This window comes from Rhineura floridana, chromosome 14 (assembly GCF_030035675.1).
Source record: "Rhineura floridana isolate rRhiFlo1 chromosome 14, rRhiFlo1.hap2, whole genome shotgun sequence".
Classification (NCBI taxonomy): domain Eukaryota; kingdom Metazoa; phylum Chordata; class Lepidosauria; order Squamata; family Rhineuridae; genus Rhineura; species Rhineura floridana.
Genome location: NC_084493.1, coordinates 14,524,624 through 14,546,192, shown reverse-complemented (window position 1 = coordinate 14,546,192; position 21,569 = coordinate 14,524,624). Strand labels below are relative to the sequence as shown.

The 21,569-nt window shown below is 44.0% G+C and overlaps 1 long non-coding RNA gene and 1 pseudogene across 2 annotated transcripts in view; one reads left to right on the top strand and one right to left on the bottom strand.

The window, feature by feature from the left end:
• Positions 1 to 3,198: 3,198 nt before the first annotated feature.
• LOC133369830 (uncharacterized) overlaps positions 3,199 to 21,569 on the bottom strand; it is a 61,546-nt gene continuing 43,175 nt past the window's right edge. For both annotated transcript variants that reach the window (XR_009758999.1, XR_009759000.1), the window contains exons 2-4: positions 5,450 to 5,528; positions 4,456 to 4,578; positions 3,199 to 4,314 (exon numbers count right to left, since the gene is read on the bottom strand). This is a non-coding gene — a long non-coding RNA (uncharacterized LOC133369830). The remainder of the gene's footprint in view (positions 4,315 to 4,455; positions 4,579 to 5,449; positions 5,529 to 21,569) is intronic.
• LOC133370172 (5S ribosomal RNA) lies at positions 10,068 to 10,186 on the top strand (annotated as a pseudogene).

Sequence of the window (21,569 nt, the reverse complement as noted above, 5' to 3'; positions counted from 1 at the left end):
ACCCTGGAGAGCTGCTGCCAGTCAGTGTAGACAATACTGAGCTAGATGGAACAACAGTCTGACTCAATGTGGGACAACTTCCTATATTCCTACATTACAAAGGTTTGCAGAAGTACAAAAAGGCACAATAGGAAAAACACCTTACAGGGAAGACTCCCAAAATAGCCAAATGAGGACTAAGCATGCTCAGTGGCCACAGACCCTGGGAGTCAGCTTCCTCTATTCCTGGTGTTTTTTTCCCCCTTGTGTCAGCTCTGACAAAACTGTCTCTCCATGGTGTCTCAGGCAGAAGAGGTCTTTCCCACCTCTTGCTAGCTACCTGACTGCTTGAACTGGAGATGAGATGAGTCGTAACTGAGTCCTTTTGCATGCACAACGTATGCTCTATCACAAAATATTTTTGAGACCCAGCCTTTAAGGAACAAAGGTGCCCATCAAGCCCAGAATTGTCTACTGCATGGGAAATCGCCATGTTCTGCTTAGATGCACAGAGTTTTTATAAATCCCATCTTGCTCCTTAATCTTGATAAGAAGTAAATTTTTCCCCTGGTTCTGCTAAAAATACACACAGTTCTTGCATATAATACACATTATTATATGTATTATTCTATGTATAAAATTGTACACATATTAAGTGCCTATGCACTCCAGATTTCCTAAAGTAACCAGCACAATAACAGATACAGTGCCTTGCAAAAGTAATCAGACCCTGAACAATGGCTCAAGAACAGAAAGATGAGTGTCCTACAGTGGCCCAGTCAAAGTCCTGATCTCAATCCCATTGAGAATCTGTGGCTTTCTTTGAAAATTGTGGTCCACAAGTGACATCCAACCAACCTGAATGACCTGGAGCGAATCTACCAAGAAGAATGGGCCCAAATCCCTCCGACACTGTGTGCAAAACTGGTACATACCTACCCCAAAAGACTTAAAGCTGTTATTGCAGGGAAGGGTGGCTCTATCAAATTTTAATGTGTGAGGGCATAATACGTATGCAAGCAACACGTTTCAGTTTTTTATGTTGCTTACAAACATTTCTCAATATAAAGCCAATGTCGCCTTACAATAATTGATTTTGAGTTTCAGTGTTTCAAAATAAAATATACAGAACGAAATTACAATGTATCATTTGTAATTCAGTAATATGAGAAAATTGGTCAGGGGTCTGATTACTTTTGCAAGGCACTGTATATGCAGCAACGCACATAACTATAATGTATACTATAACCTATTATACTATAATATGCAGTTTTGCACATAATTTTGCATATAACAACAAATATAAGAACGACCCTGCACAAGTGGCTCAGACTTAAGCCAGCACTTGATACAAGAGGCAATCCAATGCAAGAAAAGCTGAATTAGGTTGCAACCACCATATTCTATGTATAAATTCATTTAAAGCAAATCCCACCCCCCATTCCTTATCACTCTGATTCTCTCTGGGAGCAAGAGTATAGCTAGTTTACAGCCGTAATTCTTGAGGGGAGGGTGTTTAGTTTTTTGCTGGATTTTGCAAGGTTTAGGAGCTAAAACCTTGACTAAGTGTAACAGCAGAAGATGTTGTGATGCTTAGTTATTTGCTAGCCATTTATCTCCACTTGCTTGATCCATTAGGTGGCCAGGAGAAGAGAGAGTGGGAAAGAATTCACTGTTCAGTGAAATCCAGTTTAGTGATTGAATGAACTTGAGAGACTGCTCCTTTAGCCAACTTTGAATGGACTGAGACAGGATTATTTGTTGCCTCTTCCACACCATCATTTCATGCCATGGCTCAATGACCGAGCATCTGCCTGGCATGCAGAAGGTGCCAGGTTCAATCCCCTGCATCTCCAGGTAGGGCTGGGAATGCCCCCCATCTGAAACCCTGGAAAGCCCCTGCCAGTCAGTGTGGACAATATTGAGGGAGATGGATCAATGGTCTGGCTAAGTGTGGCAGTTCCTAATTACATGGGCTCTATCAAGGAAAAGCAAGGATACCTAGGGGTATAAGAGAGCAGTGTTTTCCATTTACGCCCTGTATTTGTTGCATGAAGCACCGTACCCATTCCACTGTAGTTTGTCTTCTGCAAAAAAGATATGATTGGTTTCACTGTCCGCTGTGGCAAAATTCTGCAATTAATTATGCAAATGGCATAATTACGTCGCCATTATTCCACTTTGTTCATTTCAGTGCAAAGGAAACACAATGCAAATGGAGAAAAAAAACGTAATCAGTTACGCATCAAACTGAAAGCAGTAACAACAGTGAATATTGATTATATTTGTGGGGTTGATTTCCGCTTGTTTCCTTTTTCACTGGAATTCTCCAACATCCCTGAAGGTAACCACTTCCTACTCCGCTTCCTGACGGTCTCTCATTTGCATAGTCCAATCTCGCGATCACCTAGCCTCATCAGGGCTAGCAGCATCCAATAAAACTCCTTGCTCCCCCCCCCATTCTTGTTAGAAGCAGCCTTCCCCACCTACTGCAATGTGTTTGAAATTGAAAAAGCGAAAACTTCTGCCTGCGTGGAAGAACGAGATGGGAAAGGGTGGAGGGAAGACCAAGTAGTGAGAGATGCAAAAGGAAAGGCTGACTAGGATGCACTCAGGCTGCAGAGACTGGAGCAGTGCGTGTAGCAGTGCTTGGCTGAAGAGCCAGCTCGCCCTTGATTGTTGCTAAGCAATGAAGAAGGAGAGGCACAGCAAGGAAGCGAAAGAGCCTTTGAGGTCATACAGAGTGATGGCAAAATGAAATATAGATGCTCTCCCTGCATGGTCTGGCTTGCAATGAATGCTAAGATGCTACGGATCTCCAGCCTCTCTCCCAGACTACTGGCAGCCCATGCATCAGCTGTCAAAAAGTGGCCCGGCATCTACATCACAAGGATAACCCACAGGCGGAGAATACAGTCTGCTTCCTGGCATGCTGGTTAACCATATGTAGGGGCCTGAACGCTTTGCATCTGCCTCTGACCGAGAAGGTAAGGGTGAGATTTTCTTATTCTCTCTCTGTGCTGACAGGCTGGGGGAAAACTGACACTTTTTAACAGCTCTGTCACTTTGTCCCAATGCGGCTAAGGGCTAAGAAGCTTCTTGCGCTCGCTAATATGTCTACAGAACTGTACTTGTACATATCTGTGAATACGGCATAGGTAAAGACACACACTCTTTTTATATTGCCTTTAATATTCTTTACATTAAGTACATCAGACATTATGTACATAAGTACATTAAGTACATAAGAACTGCCACTTGGATGGGATTGTTGTCGGCGATCGGTCAGTATCAAAATTAGCGTGAATATTGACATGGACTAACTAAACAGGTTGAATGTTCACAGTCACGGAAGCATGCTCAAATACACCAAGACGTGTGTGCGTGCGTGTGCACATGTACACAAGTGTGTGCATCCACACATACTTGTATACCTTCATGTCTGTGTTCTTTCACATGCATAAGTCTCTATATTTGGTATTCTCATAGTAGACAAGCATGCACCTTTTGTTGGATCTAAACCTCCCCTTCTTAAAGTCACAGGTTGATTAAACAACAGTTGTGGTTTATTTAGTATCAGGAAGATCCTCTGGACTGTTATGAATAGATAGCATCTGTGGTTCTCATTTATTCAGTACAACTTCTGCTATGCATGTTGGTGGTGCTCAAATACAAACCTGGTTTTTCTGATTTAGTTTAGACACGACAGATTTTAGAAGTATTACCTTCCCACACACACATACACATGTAACCATAAATACTCTGTGGCGCTTATCTTTTTATCGCTTGGAATTATATACCATAAGCTGGGTCGTGTACAGCCTTCCCGATCATTTCACAGACATTAAACTTTTATTCTTTACCTGTGTTTTTAACATTTGCTAATGGCTCATCTGCAGAGGGACTGACATTCGCTGGTGAATGGCAGGTGGTTGCATACATTGCAGTGAACCACTGATCTTTTCCTGTCTAGCACCACATCTCTGGATGAGCTTGGGGTGTTCTTGCTTTTTACAAAAAGGCCATGTATGGAATATCCAAACCCTCTCTACAAAAGATGATTGACGTATGATTTAGAACACACAGACGTGGCACAATGATTAGAGATTCTGGATTCAAATCCCTGATTTGGCCCATGAACTTCCTGGATGGCCATGGGGTGGCATAACCTTTCTCATAGGGCATGTTACTATATTGTAGTTGCTATCGTCTTTCACTGTTATCTTGTATTCTGTGCCATCACTTTAATAGTACAGTTATAGGATTGTGGAGTTGGGATGGATGATGTCTCTGGGTCCCCTTCAAGCCTGTAATCCTGTGTCTGGAAGTTGGGATCTGCAGTAGAAGAAACCCACTGTAATGAGCAAGGCAGTTTCTTTGTTGGTTAATGGGTCTGTCAAGTGCCCCCATTAAGGATTTGGCCAAAAAGGATGTGTTATCATCGGAACAGGGGGAACTCCCTCCCTTCGCACTCACCTGGCTGGACAGGAGGTAGGTTTTGGGGTAGTCTCTTTCCAGCTTCCAGCTTCACTTCAGAGAGGCTTGCCTCACTCTATGTGCTGAACCGCAAGCTATGGCTTTGAGGAGTCCCCTAGAAACCTAATGAGGAAGCAAGATTTGTGAGAGTGTTAATGCTGAGAACCCCTTCACCTTACAGTCAGGTTGTAGATATGTGTAAATAAACCATATGTCATAAGGACACCACAATGTCCAATGAAACCCAAGTCATGATCATGGCAAGGAGTACCAATTATCAGGCTGATTCTCCAACTATGGCTTTTTCCTGGACAGAGAAAGCCTTGCCAATGTGAACCATGCTTTGGTAATCTCCAAGTGGAATTACTGTAATGTGCCTATACGTTCCCATGCTCAATTCTTCAAGGTTCTTATATTAATTTACAAGGCCTTGACCAACTTGGGTCCAGGATATCTTAAGGACTGCCTGACCCCTTCTATCCCAGCTCTATCTCTGAGATCTTTTGGGGGAGTCTCTGTTGGTGATCCCCCGTGCTCAGATGCATGGTTTGTAACAACTAGAAGCCATGCATTCATTGTAGTGGGCCCATGCGTGTGGAACTCCCTCCAAACTGATATTAGGTAGGCACCCTCTTTGCTGAACTTCCAGCAGGCACTTTAAGGTAGTGCTTGGTTTTCTGATTATTTTATTGTCTTGTTGTTTCATGTTATGTATAGCTCATTTTTTTTGTACACAGCTAAGAAATGTGAATGATTAAGTGGTATATAAATGTCTTAAATAATAAAGAATGGTAATAGTTCAAGGTATAAACACTGGTGTATAAATCCCTGAATGACTTGGGCCCCAAAGACCAGGAGGAGTACTTTTATCTCTCCCAACTTGCCCATGCTTTAAGATCAGCGGGAGAGGGGCCCTTCCTCTGCTTTCACTGCCAAAGGAAGTCAGGGGTGTCCGAAGAAGATTGAAAAGGAATTGGAAATTGCTGCAGTTCACCTGTTCATCAGTAGTCAGGAACTGAAATCAGGGTAGACACGCGGTTGTGCTGACTTCGTTGTATCTCCAGCTCTGTTTTCTGAAGCCAGAGACATACGCCGTGAGTCACTGCCCCTTGTTACTGAAAACCCTGTGGAAATGTGACTTCAGAGTGTTTCTTTGAGAAATCAGCTTCACACAGAAATCAAAACTGGTTGGTAGATCAACTCATTGCCACTCCATGGTGTGTCCAATAAAAACACTTTGCTATAGGTTGGGCAGAGCCAGTGATTGGCCCAATGCTTTGCTGGCTAAGATCAGCAGTAGGGAAGGGAGATGTGTCCAGCCATGGGCAAACGTGTTTTAAATGCATTTTGCACCAAAGCCAGAGAAAACTGTCTGGCTGCTTTTGAAGCAGCTAGTGCATCCTCAGCCCCAGTCAAGCAAATGTGATCGCTATTCATTCACATCACGCATGGTTGGCTTAAGTCTGCAAACAATAGGTAATTGATGACTTTTTTGCATTGTTTTAATGTTTCCTTCACATGGAAATGAATGTAAGCTGTGTATGTTACATAACTCACATTAAATAACGGGCAGTGAGATGAATAATGTGGCATTTGGCAGACACCAAACTCCAGCAGAACAGCAACACTGCTGATTGTGATGAATGCAGGTTAGAACGGAAAAGCTGCTGCATTCTTACCAATTTTGGGGTGAAGCAATAAATGGGGTGAAGCACGAAAGGGCCCCCTCCATGGTGGCATCCCACCTCTGGAATGCCTTTCCCATGGAGATATGCCTAGTGATGTGGCAGCCCATCAGGTATTTGCAGAGCTTGGAAAAGTTACTTTTTTGAACTACAACTCCCATCAGCCCAATCCAGTGGCCATGCTGGCTGGGGCTGATGGGAGTTGTAGTTCAAAAAAGTAACTTTTCCAAGCTCTGAAGACTGCTGTCATTTCCCCCACTCGCTTCTCCAGGAGAAACATATCCAGTCCTTTCAACCTTTTCTCACAAGTTGTTGAGCTACAAATTCTAGCAGCATCATTATTAATTTTTTTAGAGACATCTTTCCATAGCACAAAATTTGTCTCACCAAAATGATCCTTGGGAAGTGGAGGATTTATCTGAACGCTGCACCATTGTGGTCCTGTATGCACACACCCTACAAGATAACCTGGTTATCCATTTTGAACGGCCAAGTTCTTGAAACAGAAAATGCACGTAGGCTGCTCGTGCCAGGAAGAACCATAGCCCATTGTATGCTACATGCTTGAATTTACCTCCCTCTCATCTCTCATTTATTACTACAGGGGAGAAAGAAATCCCTTCACCTATCAGCTATAACAGGTCTTGCTGCAGGCAGATGATAATTCTGTTCTGCCACCTCATTGACAGCCAACAGAGCTTGACAGACAGAAGGACCAAGGGAAAGCGACTTTTTAAAAAAAAAATCTTAGAACCGAAAAGAGCCTTCAGTGCTGGCTGGAACTTCTTCATATCTTCCTTGAATTACACAGAACCAGAATGCACCACATCTCTTTGGGATTATGCGATTCAGGAGGTAATAATACAAGATGGAACAAACAAACAATAAGCTATGCACTACCTAATTTTTAGTTCTAGTTCTTTATGTTGTTGTTACCATTTGCGTGGATATCGTCTGATTCAAAGGGACTAGGGCAAGTGATGGATACAGAAGGGATGTCAGAATGGATCACTGGATCTCCCAAGGTGGAACATACATGGAGGTTTGGAGAATGGGAGGGCAGGGTCATGAGGGTTTAGATCAAGTTGGGGGGAGAGTGTAGCTTGCAGAATTAGTGGTGGACAGGTTTCCCCCAACTCAAATTGTGTTGGGTCCAATTAAGATGAGCTATTCCCTCCTCCAACATAAAAATGAAATAAAAAATTGATAAAAGAGCAATCCAACTCTGGGGGAAGCTGGCGGAAGGGGTGCCGGTGGAAGAGGAGATGGCAGGAAGGTCCGCAGCATCCAATTGCTATTTGGGAGCCTCCAGGCTGGACACAGGGACTGTAAAGTAAAAGCCAGCTCTCACGAATACCCCTACCAGGGAGCAAGCTCTCTCCATAGATTTCACTGCAATTATTGTCTTAGACCTGGTATAACTTTGGCTTGGAGTGGGACCTGCAGGTGTGCTCTGAACGGGAGTTGGATGTGGCCTAAGTCCCCTCCCAACTCGTCCTCCAATACAACCCCAACATTCTCCTTTTTCAGGCCTTATGCCCTGGGCTTCCCCAGAGGACCCCCAGCTGAGCCAGCAGGGTCCCAGCTCAGCAGAGCCCCGGCTGAGCCAATACTCTGCCAGTGCAATTGGAGGTCCACCATATCCACCTCCCCTCTGCCTGGCAGACTTGGATTGCACCCTAAATCAGGATTCCAGATCCTGCCATACTCCCAATTATGGGAACAACAACAACAACAACAACAGCAACAGCAACAACAACAACAACAACAACAATAACTGCTGCTGCTGCTACTACTTTATTAATAATAGGATTATTATTACTGTTTTACCAATTTATAAACCACTTCACCGCCTGAGACCATCAAAGCAGTGTACAACAGGATAAAAGTAAGCTGAAATACAAATAATATAAATTCTAAAAACAATGAACAATTAAAACCCTTTATACAAGCTCTAAAAACAATAAAAGCATTCCTACATGTGTACAATTACTACTTCATAAATTACTAGGTCACACCTCAGGGAAAGCCTTCTTAAAAACATCTTCAGTAGGCGACTAAACTTTATGGCGCTGGGTGCCTGTATAGTTTTGGCTGGTAATTTATTCCAGAGAGCTTGATGAGGTCCAGTCTCTATTCCCACCAACACCCAACACCCCCTTCCACCATGTTTTATCAAATTTTCCCCAACCCACCCACCTGCCCTCCCATTTGTAGTTGCTGGTGCTCCACGGACAGTTGGAAAAGAGGAGGGAGCTCTTAATTCCTCCTTTCCCCAAGGAATGCCTGAAGAGCCTGAAAACTTACACTGCCTGCTACCCCTTTTCCTAAATGAAAACCTCACCTTGGAGTAGAGATGGGTGAGAAATTTGATTCAGTTCACATTTAAAGCTGAATCTATCAAATCCGCACATTCCAAAGCAACATGAGGACTGAAATGCAGCCATCCTTCAAAATTCGCACTTATCTGAATTTTGCGATGCCGTTCTCCAACCAAGCAATGTTTACAATAATGCATATATTAGGGGAAAGTGTGCATGAAATGACTATATGAGCGAAAATAATACACACAAATTCATTACATTGAGAGAAATTGCTTGCAGAAAGGTGTACGTTAGTCAAAACTGCCTACAAAAATGTGATTAGTACGAGAAATTCTCATTACAATGCTGGAGAATTTTCATGAGGATTTTTTTTAAAAAAAAATCGCTTGCTGCAGAAATGTGAAGAAATGAATTTAAGATGAGAAACAGAGAGAACCGAAATCGACAGATCCTTCCATCCCTATCTTAGAAAAAAGGGTCTGTGTAGCAGGTAGATGAAGAGGGTTCTCTTGAAGACAGGCGAGGCTTGCTAGATTTCTCCTCCTCCCCAGGCAGAATTAAGTAAAGCAGGGGTGGGGAAACCTTTTTCAGACTGAGGGCCACATTCCTTTCCGAGTAACCTTCCAGGGGTCCCATGCCAATGGTGGGTGGGGCCAAAGACCAAAAGAAGGCGGAGTGATGGATGTTACTTTTACCTTTCTTGTACAGTAGCCTACACTCACAACTGGTTTTGGCCCAGTCTATCTGAAGGAGCGCCTCCAGCATCATTAGCTATGCCGTCTAACAAGATCGGCCTCAAAAGACCTTCTCTCTGTCCCACCAGTCAAAACAGCTAGACTGGTGAGGACAAGAGAAAGGGCTTTTTCAATTGTGGCCCCCACCCTATGGAACTCCCTTCCAAATGATCCCCACCAGGCCCCCTCTACAATGAGCTTCCGCCGGGCCGTGAAGACCTGGCTCTTCAGGCAGGCCTTTGGGGTGGGCTAGATTTTATCATTATCGCTTTTAGATTTTAATGGTATTGTATTGATGTGTCATTTTGTGTTATTTTGTTCATTTTGTACGTCGCCCAGAGTGGCTGGATGGCCAGCCAGATGGGCGACTAAGAAATCCAATACATTAAATTAATTAATTAAATTAATAAATTAAATTAATAAATTAAATTAACTCCTCTCCGTCCATATCCAGGAGTATCATCAAAGTCCCATTCCATACAGGCAGAAGCACTGCAGGAGGATGAAAAGCAGGGCTGGTGTGGGATGTGGCCTGGTGTGATAGGGGGTGTGACTAGTGAAGAGTATGGCCTATCTCAAAGCCCCCCCCCGGCCGCAGGTTCCCCACTCCCATCATGGGAGATCCCTGGTGGCAAAGACACTCCCAGTATCACCACGCTGGCAGTCCTTTACAATCAAATATTCATTGTTATGGTCAATGACCAGCATAAAATAGAGACATAAAACTCTCATAAGAGGAGATGATCCTAATATCCAGAAGAATAAAGTGCAATAAAATGGGGTAGGAATATACAAGATAAAATTGTTAAAACATGATATTATAAGATTTTTTCCCCTCTCTTGGAATTTTATAATCTTATATCTTAACAGCCTACAGCCATAGTACCCTGAACACGCCCGATCTTGTCTGATTTTGGAAGCTAAGCAGGGTCAGGCCTGCCTAGTACTTGGATGGGAAACCGCCTGGGAATACCGGGTGCCGTAGGCTTAGAGGAAGGCAATAGTAAACCACCTCTGAATACCTCTTACAGTTAAAGCCCTATGAATACATCCAAAAAAAGATTCATAGGGTTGCCATAAGTCGTAATCGACTTGATGGGATATAACAACAAATGTCTTAACAATTGGTACTTTACATACATTAGCCCAGGAAGCCTCTTCTATCTTTAAAGAAGGTAGGCCCACAACTACAATTACTATAATAAGGCAACTGCCTCAGCCAGCAGATGCTGGAGTGCAGAGCCGCCCCTAGACACCAGGAAGTGGGGCAGTTGCCCCGGGCCTCGAGCTTTGGGGTACCCAGTGCTTGGTGATCTGCATATAAAAACAGCAGCCGCGTCCTCCTCACGGCCACAGTAGTGAGCTGAGGGGAGTGTAGAAACGAGCTGGGAGGAAGAGGTGCAGCGGCGGTCTTCTGACGGCTGCAGTAGCGAGCCGGGAAGAAGAAAACCTCGCAGCAAGAAACGCTAAGCGAGTCTACAACAACGGCTGCAAAAAAGGGAGCTGCAGCCTCAAGCTCCTAGCAGCCAAAATACAAAGCCTCCGCCGCTGCCTGGAGGAAAGGATATATAGAGAGAGAAAGAATGTGGGGGGCCCCCAACTATGCTTTTGCCCCGGGCCCTGCACATGCTAAGGGAGGGCCTGCTGGAGTGTGTGGTGTCTCGAGGGTGTGTGTCTCGAGGGTACAGCTAGCCTTATGCCCTCGACTGAGAATGTTGCCCCCCCCTTTGTCACAGGCAGCAAAATATCTTAGGCCGGCCCTAGAGGGAGCCCTCTTCTACAACCGACCACATTGCCTAAGGTAAGTTATTTTCCCTTGAGGGTGGGGGATGGAACAACAGTTTGTGGAGGAGACTGGGAGGGTGAGCAGAATCAAGATCCTGCTCACAACAGGCTGTGCCACCTGCTTGCAAGAATTTGAGCGCAGAGCTCACCCAGTCAAATGCCCCCATTTCAAAATCTCACCTCATCTCTGTGGCCATATCAGCACCTTCCATTTGTAATATATCGCTTTAGACTGTCATGGCTTTCCCCAAAGAATCCTGGAAATGGTAGTTTGCAAAGAGTGCTGAGAGTTGTTAGGAGATCCCTGGTCCCCTCACACAGCTGGAATCCCCAGAGCGGTTTAACTATCAATCCCTCTTCCCAGGGAGCTCTGGGAATTGGAGCTCTGTGAGTGGAAGAACAAATCTCAGCAGCCTTAACAAGCAACAGTTCCCAAGATGCTTTGGGGGAAGCCATGACTGTCAGTAAAGCAGTATAACAGTGCTTTAAGTGTATAGTGTGGATATGGCATAAGACAGAAGTAAAATGAAAGGCAGTGAGGAAGGATTCTCTCATGCAAGGCTTACTCCCAACTTCACACCCTGCCTTGCAGAAGGCAAGAGACCATCTCTTGTGCCTTAAAAGAGAACTACCACTTTCTGAGCACACACATCACCTTTTCTACAACAGCCCGGGGCATGTGGCAGGACATCTGTTCTGGAAGCACTAGAAAACAGAACAGAGGCACCCTGGGCAGCTGCCAACGCTTTCAAGATCTTCTCCCTCCTCTTCCTTGACAAGGCTGTCAATAACCGGCCAGATGGCATCCGATAGGCAAGCAGGCTCACTTTGTTAACAACCCCAAATGTGTGAAGAATGATTCCAAAGTCATTTTGCGCCAGGCGCTGCCTCCTTCGACTGTATTTGTTTAAAACCATTTTGAATGCAAATGCAGCTCGCTCTTCCAAAATGGGGAGAGAATAGGTTTTTATTAGAGAGGGTGAGCTGCGAACAATGAGTGGCTCACTGGAGCGTCGGGGGAGCCATTGTGGAACCACCAAACGGGCACATTTCTCATCCGCTCCTCTAACTGTGTTATTCGGCTGAAAGGTGGGGAAATTAACGCTGGGTTGCAGGGCAATAGATTTTTTAAAAAACATATAATAATGTTATTGCAAATATAAAAGAAAGAGAAAAGAAAAACAACACTGTCACCTCACAATAAGAACAATCCAGCAGTCCTAATTCAAACATCTTTGTTAATTTTATTAATATATTAATATAAGCAGTGCATATGTCCAAACAGATATCCAAATGGAGGGATGTAGGTCAGCGGACGATATCACCTGCTGATGCCACACAATGCAATTTCGAGCCTTAAGTAATGCAAGTAGAAGTTTAAAAAACAATCTGTGCCAATGCACCTAATATGCAATTTTGCCCTATGAGGGTTAGGAACTTAAGAGGCTGCCTTACACTGAGGCAGAGCATTGGTCCATCTAGCTCAGTATTGTCCACGCTGACTAGCAGCAGCTCTCCAGCTTTCAGACAGGGAGTCTCTTCCAGCCTTACCTGGTAGAGTTGTCAGGTCAGAAATAATAATAATAATAATAATAAATTTTATTTGTTAGTCGCCTATCTGTCCGACTATTCGGACACTCTAGGCAACTTACAACAACGGTTAAAATACAATATACAATATACAATACAAAAACAATTTACAATATACAATATATCTGATATAAAACATCAATTAATACAACAGAAAGCTAATCCACCCCAAAATTATAGGCCTGCCTGAAGAGCCAGGTCTTTAAAGCTCGGCGGAAGCCCGTCAGGGAGGAAGCATGTCGGAGGTCATAAGGGAGAGAATTCCAGAGGGTGGGGGCCACCACCAAGAACGCCCTCTCCCTGGTCCGCACCAGTCTGGCTGCTTTGACTGGTGGGACCGAGAGGAGGTCCTGTGTGGCTGATCTAGTGAGGCGGTCTAATTGATGATACTGGAGGCGGTCCTTCAGATAAACTGGGCCGAAACCATTTAGGGTTTTAAAGGTCAGCACCAACACCTTGAATTGAGCCCGGTAAACAACTGGTAACCAGTGTAGATCTACTAACACTGGAGTAATGTGATCTCGGCGACGGCTATGCTTAATCAAGCGTGCTGCCGCATTCTGTACCAGCTTCAGTTTCCGGACTGTTTTCAAGGGTAACCCCACATAGAGCACATTACAGTAGTCCAAGCGAGAAGCATCCCAAACCCTGAGATTTTGGGGGGTGGCCCCTAGTGATGTTATAGGGGCGTGCCTGAGTGATGTTACAGGGCAGGCGCAAGTGATGTCACAGGGACAGGCCCAAATGATGTCATTAAGCATGATACATTAAGCATCAACCACAGTTGCTTGGGACATACATCTCAAACAAAAACATTTCTCTGATTAGAAATTAAGATAGAAATCTTAGCTAAAAGATGGAGCCTGGGTAGGGAACATTTAATCCAGTCTATTTGCTCCTGGGAAAAAGGGTTTAAGTGCCCTCAGGCCAGGCCAGTCACCAGAAGGCCATTGTAGGAAGAAAGGAGCCTAGTGTTGTGGAGATATTAGATGGGAGCACTCAGGAGTAAAGATGGATGCCCCCGAAGGCTGCAATTCTAAACACACTTACTAAGGGACTAAGCCCCATAGACCTCAATAGGACTTACTTCTCAGTAGATATGGTTTGGATTGTGTTGTTGGTAAAGCTTGACCAGGGATCCTCTGCAAAGATATCCATATCCAAGTAGGGTTGGCAACCCCCTGGCTGAAATGCCCTGCCCCTACATTTTAACATGGCTGCTCCAAATTTCTTTACAGATTTGACCCTTCACTTCAGAAAGCAGTCTGAGAAATGAGTAAGAGTAAGAAGATCCTCTACTATTTTCTGTCTCCCCTGTGGGCTGCTATAAACTCACTTTGACAGCCAACCCAATTCCAGTGAATAATAATTGACAGAGAGAAAACAGACATGGTTTGGTCTGCCTTCATAGGCAGCAGCTTGGGAACAACAGTATGAGAAATATTTTTTACCACTATTGGGCAAGAAACAAACCGTCATGCAAACAACAAGGTGCATAATTAGTGGGTTCAAGGGGGTTCAGCGGAGAGCATGGAACCACTGTTGTTGCTTCTGTGGATGAACGGAAGTGAGAATAAAGGTAAATGAAAAGCAAATAGAAAAACAAAACCAAAAGACAGTGATGATTTCCTAAATGTAATACCATACTAACCACAACAAGCTTCCTATGTGTAAGGCAGAAAATTCAGCATTCCACAACCAGTCAGGATTCTTAACCAAAAACCAAAACTAAAGAAATCATGGCAGCCAGTTAACCAAGGTCACAGAAATCCCCATGCAGCCCAACCTGATCCAGGGGCTGTGGTTAGTGCAGAATGCTGTGGCATGATTGCTGACACGAGTGAGACCCTATCAGCACATAATACCTCTGCTCTGAAATCTGCACTGTTTGCTGATTTGCTACCAGGCCAAGTTCAAGGTGTGCTTTCCATGTTACAGGTGCCACAGAATACTTGTTCTGCTCTTGTAAGAAATCAGTCCTTTAGCATGGCAGCACCTACACTTTGGAACTCCCTGCCTATTGACATTAGCAGGTGCCTTCATTGTACTCTTTTTAGCACCTGCTGAAATAGCACAGTGGGGAGGAGAGCCTGGCTGGGAGTCCAGCGTCTATGAGTTCAAATCCCCGCTCATGTCTCCTGGGTGTCAAGGGCCAGCTAAAGATCACCCCCACAGGGAGTGGCTCAGGGGTTACATGCCCTGCCACCTGTGCAGCCGTGGGCAAGCTGCATAGTCCTAAGGAGCCCAGTTGCCCCCCAGCTGGAAGTTACAGACAAGGAAAGGGCTGGTTTGTGCAGCTGTGGCAAGCTGAGCAGGCCCTAGCCAGCTGGGGAGGACTAGCCTCAGAGGGAGGCAATGGTAAACCCCCTCTGAATACAGCTTACCATGAACACCCTATTCATAGGGTCGCCATAAGTCGGGATCAACTTGAAGGCATTCTATTTCCATTTTTCCAAAACATTTTTGTTTAGGCAAGCCTACCCAGGCATGTAAAACCTATTCTGTTTTTATCTATTTTTAACTCATTGTTGGTTTTATTATTTTGAATATTTTAAATACCTGTCTTTAACTGTTTTCGCCAATAATTTTATTGTTTTAATTCTTTCAGTAAACTGCTTTGAGATTTTTTACAATAAAGTGGTATATAAATGTTGTAATTAAAATACATAAATAAATTTTAGAGTCACTGTGGCCCTTGGGTCTCTTTCCATTTTTAGGAACAAAGGAATCTGCCTTATACCTACTCAGGCCATTTGGTGCCATCTAGCTGAGTACTGATGACATGGACTAGCATTGGGTCTCCCGGATTCCAGGCAATAGTCTTTTCCAGAAATTTAATTTTGGACCTTTACATGCAAAGCATATGCCTTACCACTGAGCTACAACCCTTCCCATTTTAAAAAATATATTTTAGAATTTTCAGTTGACTATATGAATGTACATCATACCTAGTGCAGATCCACACCATTCATTTGAAGCACATTTAACACATATTTGAAGCACATGAATCCCACCACAGAATCATGGGAACTGTTGTTTGTTAAGGATGGTGGGAACTATAACTTTGAGGGGGAAACTACACTTCCCAGGATTCTTTAGGGGAAATCATAGGCTTTCAATGCAAGTTGGATGTGCTTTAAACATATTGTGTGGATCTACTTAATAAACTTTGCCTGCATATAAATCGTTTTAATTAATTTTTTTAAATGGAAATGAGCTAAAACGTTTACTGGGTGACCATGGGCTAGTCACCATCTCTCAACCTAATCTGCCCTGCAGGATGAAAACAACAGAGGGGAACCATGAGCACCCAAAGGAAGAAGAGCACATTGAAACTGTAGAGGAAGTAATACTGTACAGCCATACTGTGAAATCAGATACTTATCTGGTCATAGTATGAAGAAATATTTATATAAGCATGACTGTCAAAGATGTTTATTATTTACATAACCTGTACAGATATTTATAGTGCAATCCTACATTTGTTTACTCAGAAGCAAGTCCCAATGTATTCAGTGGGGCTTATTCAAACAGGGAAGCATGCAGAGAACTGCAACCTCAAGTGATAAGGAACTTCATTCATCCAACCCAAAATTCAGAATCATGGCACTTTAACCTGTTTTACAACTGTTTATACTTGTTATGGTTTTTGGATTTTAAAGGGATTCATTTCTTATTGAGAGCTGCCTTGGTTTCCAGTCTGCAACCCTACATTGTTGGAAAGACTCCATATATACACACACTGCCCCTAAAATCTCAGACTTTGGGATGGTTCTGACCCTACCATCTCAAGCAGGGGTGGGGAACCTGTGGCCCTCAAGAACAGAGGTCACCAACTTTTTGGGGCCAGTTGGTATATTTGGAATTTTGAGGAAGTGCAGGGAACACCAGTTATAAAATGGCTGCCGTGGGGTCATGGACTATCACAAAAAGTCTGCCACATCTAAAAGATGTGTGCCCCCCCCACTTAATTGCCTCATTAAAGGGGAGAAGGTACCTACATCAGGCAACTCCATGCTTGTTCATAAAGAGAAGCTCTTAGCACCTCTCCTCTGTTCAGAACTGATGGGAAGGTGAGTGTCCAATACTGGCATCCCATAAAATGTGGGCCAGTTTATGGAGCCTGTTCTGTGTAGGAGAGACTGAGCCATTGCTATCAGGAACTGAACAGGAAGGCTAGAGCATCTGCTTTGCATAGAGGAGGTCCCAGGTTCAATCCTGGGCATCTCCAGTCAGGGCTGAGAGAGACCCCTGTATGAGACCCTGGAGAGCTGCTGCCAGTCAGTGTAGACAATACTGAGCTAGATGGACCAGTGACTCAGTATAAGGAGGTTCCTATGTAATCCACGTGGCCACCCACTGATGGCATCCTGCATCTCCAGAGGATGGCACAGATTAGAGATTCTATTCGACCATCCACAGACCACAGTCGTCATTTCCTCTCCCTGGTCATGTTTCTCTCTTACCCCACTGTGTGGGAATTCCTGTGACAGAGACTGCTGCGCATCCTTCCTGAGTCCACCTCCACAAGTCTCCACAAACACGTGGAAATTGTCTGGCATCTGCATGCTTTCAGGGGCTTCTCCCAAGGTGCTTGAGGAACACCGCTGAACATTTCCAGCATGCATCCCTACCATCACAGCATGGTTCTTAAGCTTTCAGAGAGACACCAGGAAGAACAAAGAGATCCGGGGGTGGGGGGAATGGAAATAGCAAGTATTTATTATGCCTCTTAACTGGCATTTCTGAAGCAGCAGGGGTAGAGCTAGTGAAAGTCAATTTGTGGCTTGTGTGTCGAGACAATCCAGTTGTCATGAATCACCTAGGAGAACCTGTGCCAACTCTAACACCAGCTAAGGCTGCCGTCAGGTCTAGATTGATGAGCTTAAGCAAGCAGCCACTTCAGAGCTGACAAAAGAGGCTTCTTTGTGAATTGGAACGGCTGCCAAGCTTGCCTGGATGAGTGGTAATCAACTGTTATAAAATGCAGAAACGCTTTATCCCGGACAATTTCAGGAATATAAGAACCCGCCTTTTACCCAGTCAAGCCATTATTCTATCTAGCTTAGAGCTGTCTAATGGAGAAATGCATTGGCTCTGTGTGGAAGTCAAGTAACAGGGGGAATTGAGGTGATTAGGGGGTCTTCCTCTTCCCAATATCCCTCCCCGAGTTGGATCAGGGGCTCGGCAAACCTTCATGTCACTCTGTTTCCATATTCTTCTGTACCCTATACCTCTATATTTTTGCATATTTCTGTGTTTTGCGTTAAGTCCTACAACAGGCAGAAAAATCAGGAAGTGGTCTGAGAAGACCATTGGCAATTTTCAAGTGGTCCATGGTGGAAAAAGTTTGGGAATGACTGTGTGACATCCCCACCCACCAATCCCTGCCTTCCTGCAGCATATGAGGGGGGTGTGTCTGCCTCTATACACTGTATAATATACCCCCTTTACACATGTGCAGAGGCATTTCAACACTTCCCAGCCTTATGTGGGCACTCCACAGTATCCCACCCTTAACTCTGGGTGACTCTGGATACCCTTAACCCACGGTGGTAATATTTATTGCTAGGTTGTACATGTAGCAAACCTTTCCTTCAAGGGATACCAATATGGAATTCATGCTGCCCCCAGTTTCAGAATGAAACACCTGTTTAGTTTTCGGCCAGAGACACTGCAGATTGTTTTCAATTCAGTGCCATTTGTTTATTCAGTACCCCTCTGACTAATATTTATTTATGGTATATAGTAACCAAGGATAGGCTTCAGGAGAACAATAAAAAGCAAAATGATACTTTGTTACCTTCATAGGAGTATTTTTAAACCTTACAGATAGAAATAAGCTCTGATACAATATATCACTGCACTCCACTATCTAACCAAGGGTGCAATCCAATTGACCTTTCCGCTGCGCTGGGGGGAGTTGGATGCCACAGATCCACAGCTACGCCAGCAGGCACCCGGCGCTGCTGGACTCTGCTGGCCTCCTCTGGCCAGCAGCTTGCCAGTGCCACCAGGGATCCCCTGGGGATGGACAGCCCGGCAGACGGAAGGCCGGCAGAAGCCAGCAGAAGTCCCAAAAATGGGGTGTTCTAGGGGCATGGCAGGGATGGAGCCCTGGGGGGAGACTTATGTGAGATCCTCCTCATGTTCAGTGCCCTCCTCCAGGTCCTGCTCCACCCAGAAACTCTGCTGGCCAAAAGACCAGCACAGTAACATAATTTCCATTATGGCCTACGGGGAGCATTTACTCCCCAGGAGGCCTGTTCATGGGAACCAGCGCTTCCCATCCGGCTCATGCACACCACTCCGGATGGAGCCGGTATTTAGCCAGGCTGGCAGCTCCCAAATGGAAGAAGGATTCCACGGAGATTTCCGCCAGCTCCTCTGCCACCAGCCCCCCTTCCACCAGCTCCCTGGCATTTAGATTGGTCTGCCCAACTCTTCCTTTCCCAGACCAACCACTACCCTCTAACACAATTCCTAATCTAACTATCTTTCCAAACCGCAAGATAAAACCAACTGACCACTTAGCTGACAAAACCCTCACTCATTCCCCCCTGCCAACCAGAGGATCCAACACCCAATCAGAAACATTCATGCCAAACACTCACTCCCTAACATTCCATTTTGCCCCTCCTCTCTGCTTACCAAAAAAGGTCATATGGTAGCTAATAAACATTAACAGAACCAGGATTACATATTTATATAGTCTTGTGATGTCACAGACTGCTATACCATTTGCATGCAAAGCATGTACAGCACCACTGAAATATGGCCCTTTGAATGAAGAACAGAAGAAGAGAAACCTGATGGTTTATAACAGTGCTTCCTAAAGTTTTTGGTATGGCAACCCAGAAGTCCAAATATATTTGGTATGGTGATCCATCGATTTATTATCACATGAATGTTGGCCCTTAGGTCTTTGGCAGCTATTGGTTTAATGCATTTTAACTGCCTATTTGGCTATCTTAGAACCGTTACTTAAGGCATCCAAGCACAAATTTACATAGCACCCGTTAATGTGGAATTTGTTGAAATATTCATAGTACTAACAAAGTTATTCTCAGTTTTCTTTATAGGCATATATGAACACCCATCATCTGATTGCATGATACTGCTTCAGAAGCTATAAAAATTTATTCTAAAACCATACCGTTACACAAGCAGTGTTAGTGAACTATGAATATTGTTAATAGTTTTATTCTCAACAAAGTCCATTTTAGCAAGTATCAGTAGGATGACCGAGAGTGCATTTTGCCAATAAGTAGGTCAATGTGGGGTTTGGTGGTTGTCAGACACAGTCTCAGATCATTATCAATGCACAGCCTGCTTCTGTATTTCATCTTCATAGCAGTCATTACTGAAATATCTGTCTCACAAAGATATGTGCTACCAAATACAGCAGCACAGATAATCGGCAAGCTCAGGATATTCAGGGGCAAGATAAAGCCAAAATTCGCCTAACCTGACTTCCAAAAATTTATTTTGTCATCATCTGAATCTGAATCACTGCGACAAAGGCTGAGAAAGGCCAGCAGTCAGGAGGAGTTTTGCGTTTCAAAGATTGATTCATTATTAGCAGCCTGTAAGGGTAAAGATATTATTTCTTATTTTGACTAAGCAAACTTCAAATCACCCTTGGCTTAACTATTAACTAAACCTGGTGACAGATCTGGTGACAGCTCACCACATGGTGCTCATACAGGGAGCTCATGCACGGGCCTATGCACCAGAGGCAAGCTGTAATAGTCACTCAAAACAACTCTTTGTATGACCACCTTGTGGCAAACCTTCATTGGGTCAATAAGTGGTTCCCAAGTGTTAAAACATAAGACTCAAGCCTTTCCAGTGTTCAGCTAAAAGGATCAACATAGCATTATAATATGCCAAAAAAACACAAAGTTGTAAGAGATATCCATCAAACCAGTTCAGGATTAAAAGCATATAAAACCCATAACCAACTTGCACAGGCTTCACAACTAATTTGTGGGTCACAAATGGCCCTGCTTGTACTAATGGTAATTATCCTTATTGCATATTTCATTCTGGTCCATACTGTCGTTGTACCTGAAAAAAAAAATCCCAATAATCTTTCATTCATTCTATATTCTAATTCCAATTCAAGTCTCTGAATGTCATCACTTATGTCACCAAAATGGCACCATCCAGGAACAAGAGGAGGGCATCAGCAGACGCGGGTAATCCTGAGGCTTGCAGGAGTTAATATTAATATCACAAATATTAAGAAACAAAAAACTGAAAACCGTGTTGGGAGGGGGAATGTTATGGAGTAGCTGGGAAAGGAGGCTGAATGAAGAGGCACATAGATATAAAACTGTAGAGAGAATTCTCTCATTATCTCAATAAGTCATTTCCTTGTTCACGCTGAGAAGTTAGTTTTAAATACCCTCAAGGACAGAAATGAAAGTTGCCCATAGAAATCAATGGAGAAATCCAAGATTTAATGTATTTTTATTTATATATTTCATATATTTATATACTGCTTAATACTAAGACAGTCTCTGTGGTTTTCAAAATAACCAATACAATGTGTGTGTGTATATATATATATAAAACAATGAAACTGGAAAACTACAGTACAAACCTACATCGCAATGCAATAGAACACTATGAGACTTCCCTGTCCCCTCCCCACAACCCTCCCCAAACATAGCAGCACATTTTGAAAAGAACTTAAGAGTCAGGGATCACTTCCCTCTTCAGCCTCCCTCTAGTCACGGCACATCAGAGCTTGGTGAAGTTACTTTTTTTGAACTACAACTCCCATCAGCCCAATCCAGTGGCCATGCTGGCTGGGGCTGATGGGAGTTGTAGTTCAAAAAAGTAACTTTTCCAAGCTCTGATCCTGACATACCATAGTAGGGATTGAGCAGAGCTGTGTCCAGCCAACCTTCTTTTAAAAAGCACCAAATGGAGGCAGAAAACAAAAATGGAGGATACCCCTCTCCTCCCCCCTCCCTCAAAAAACAACC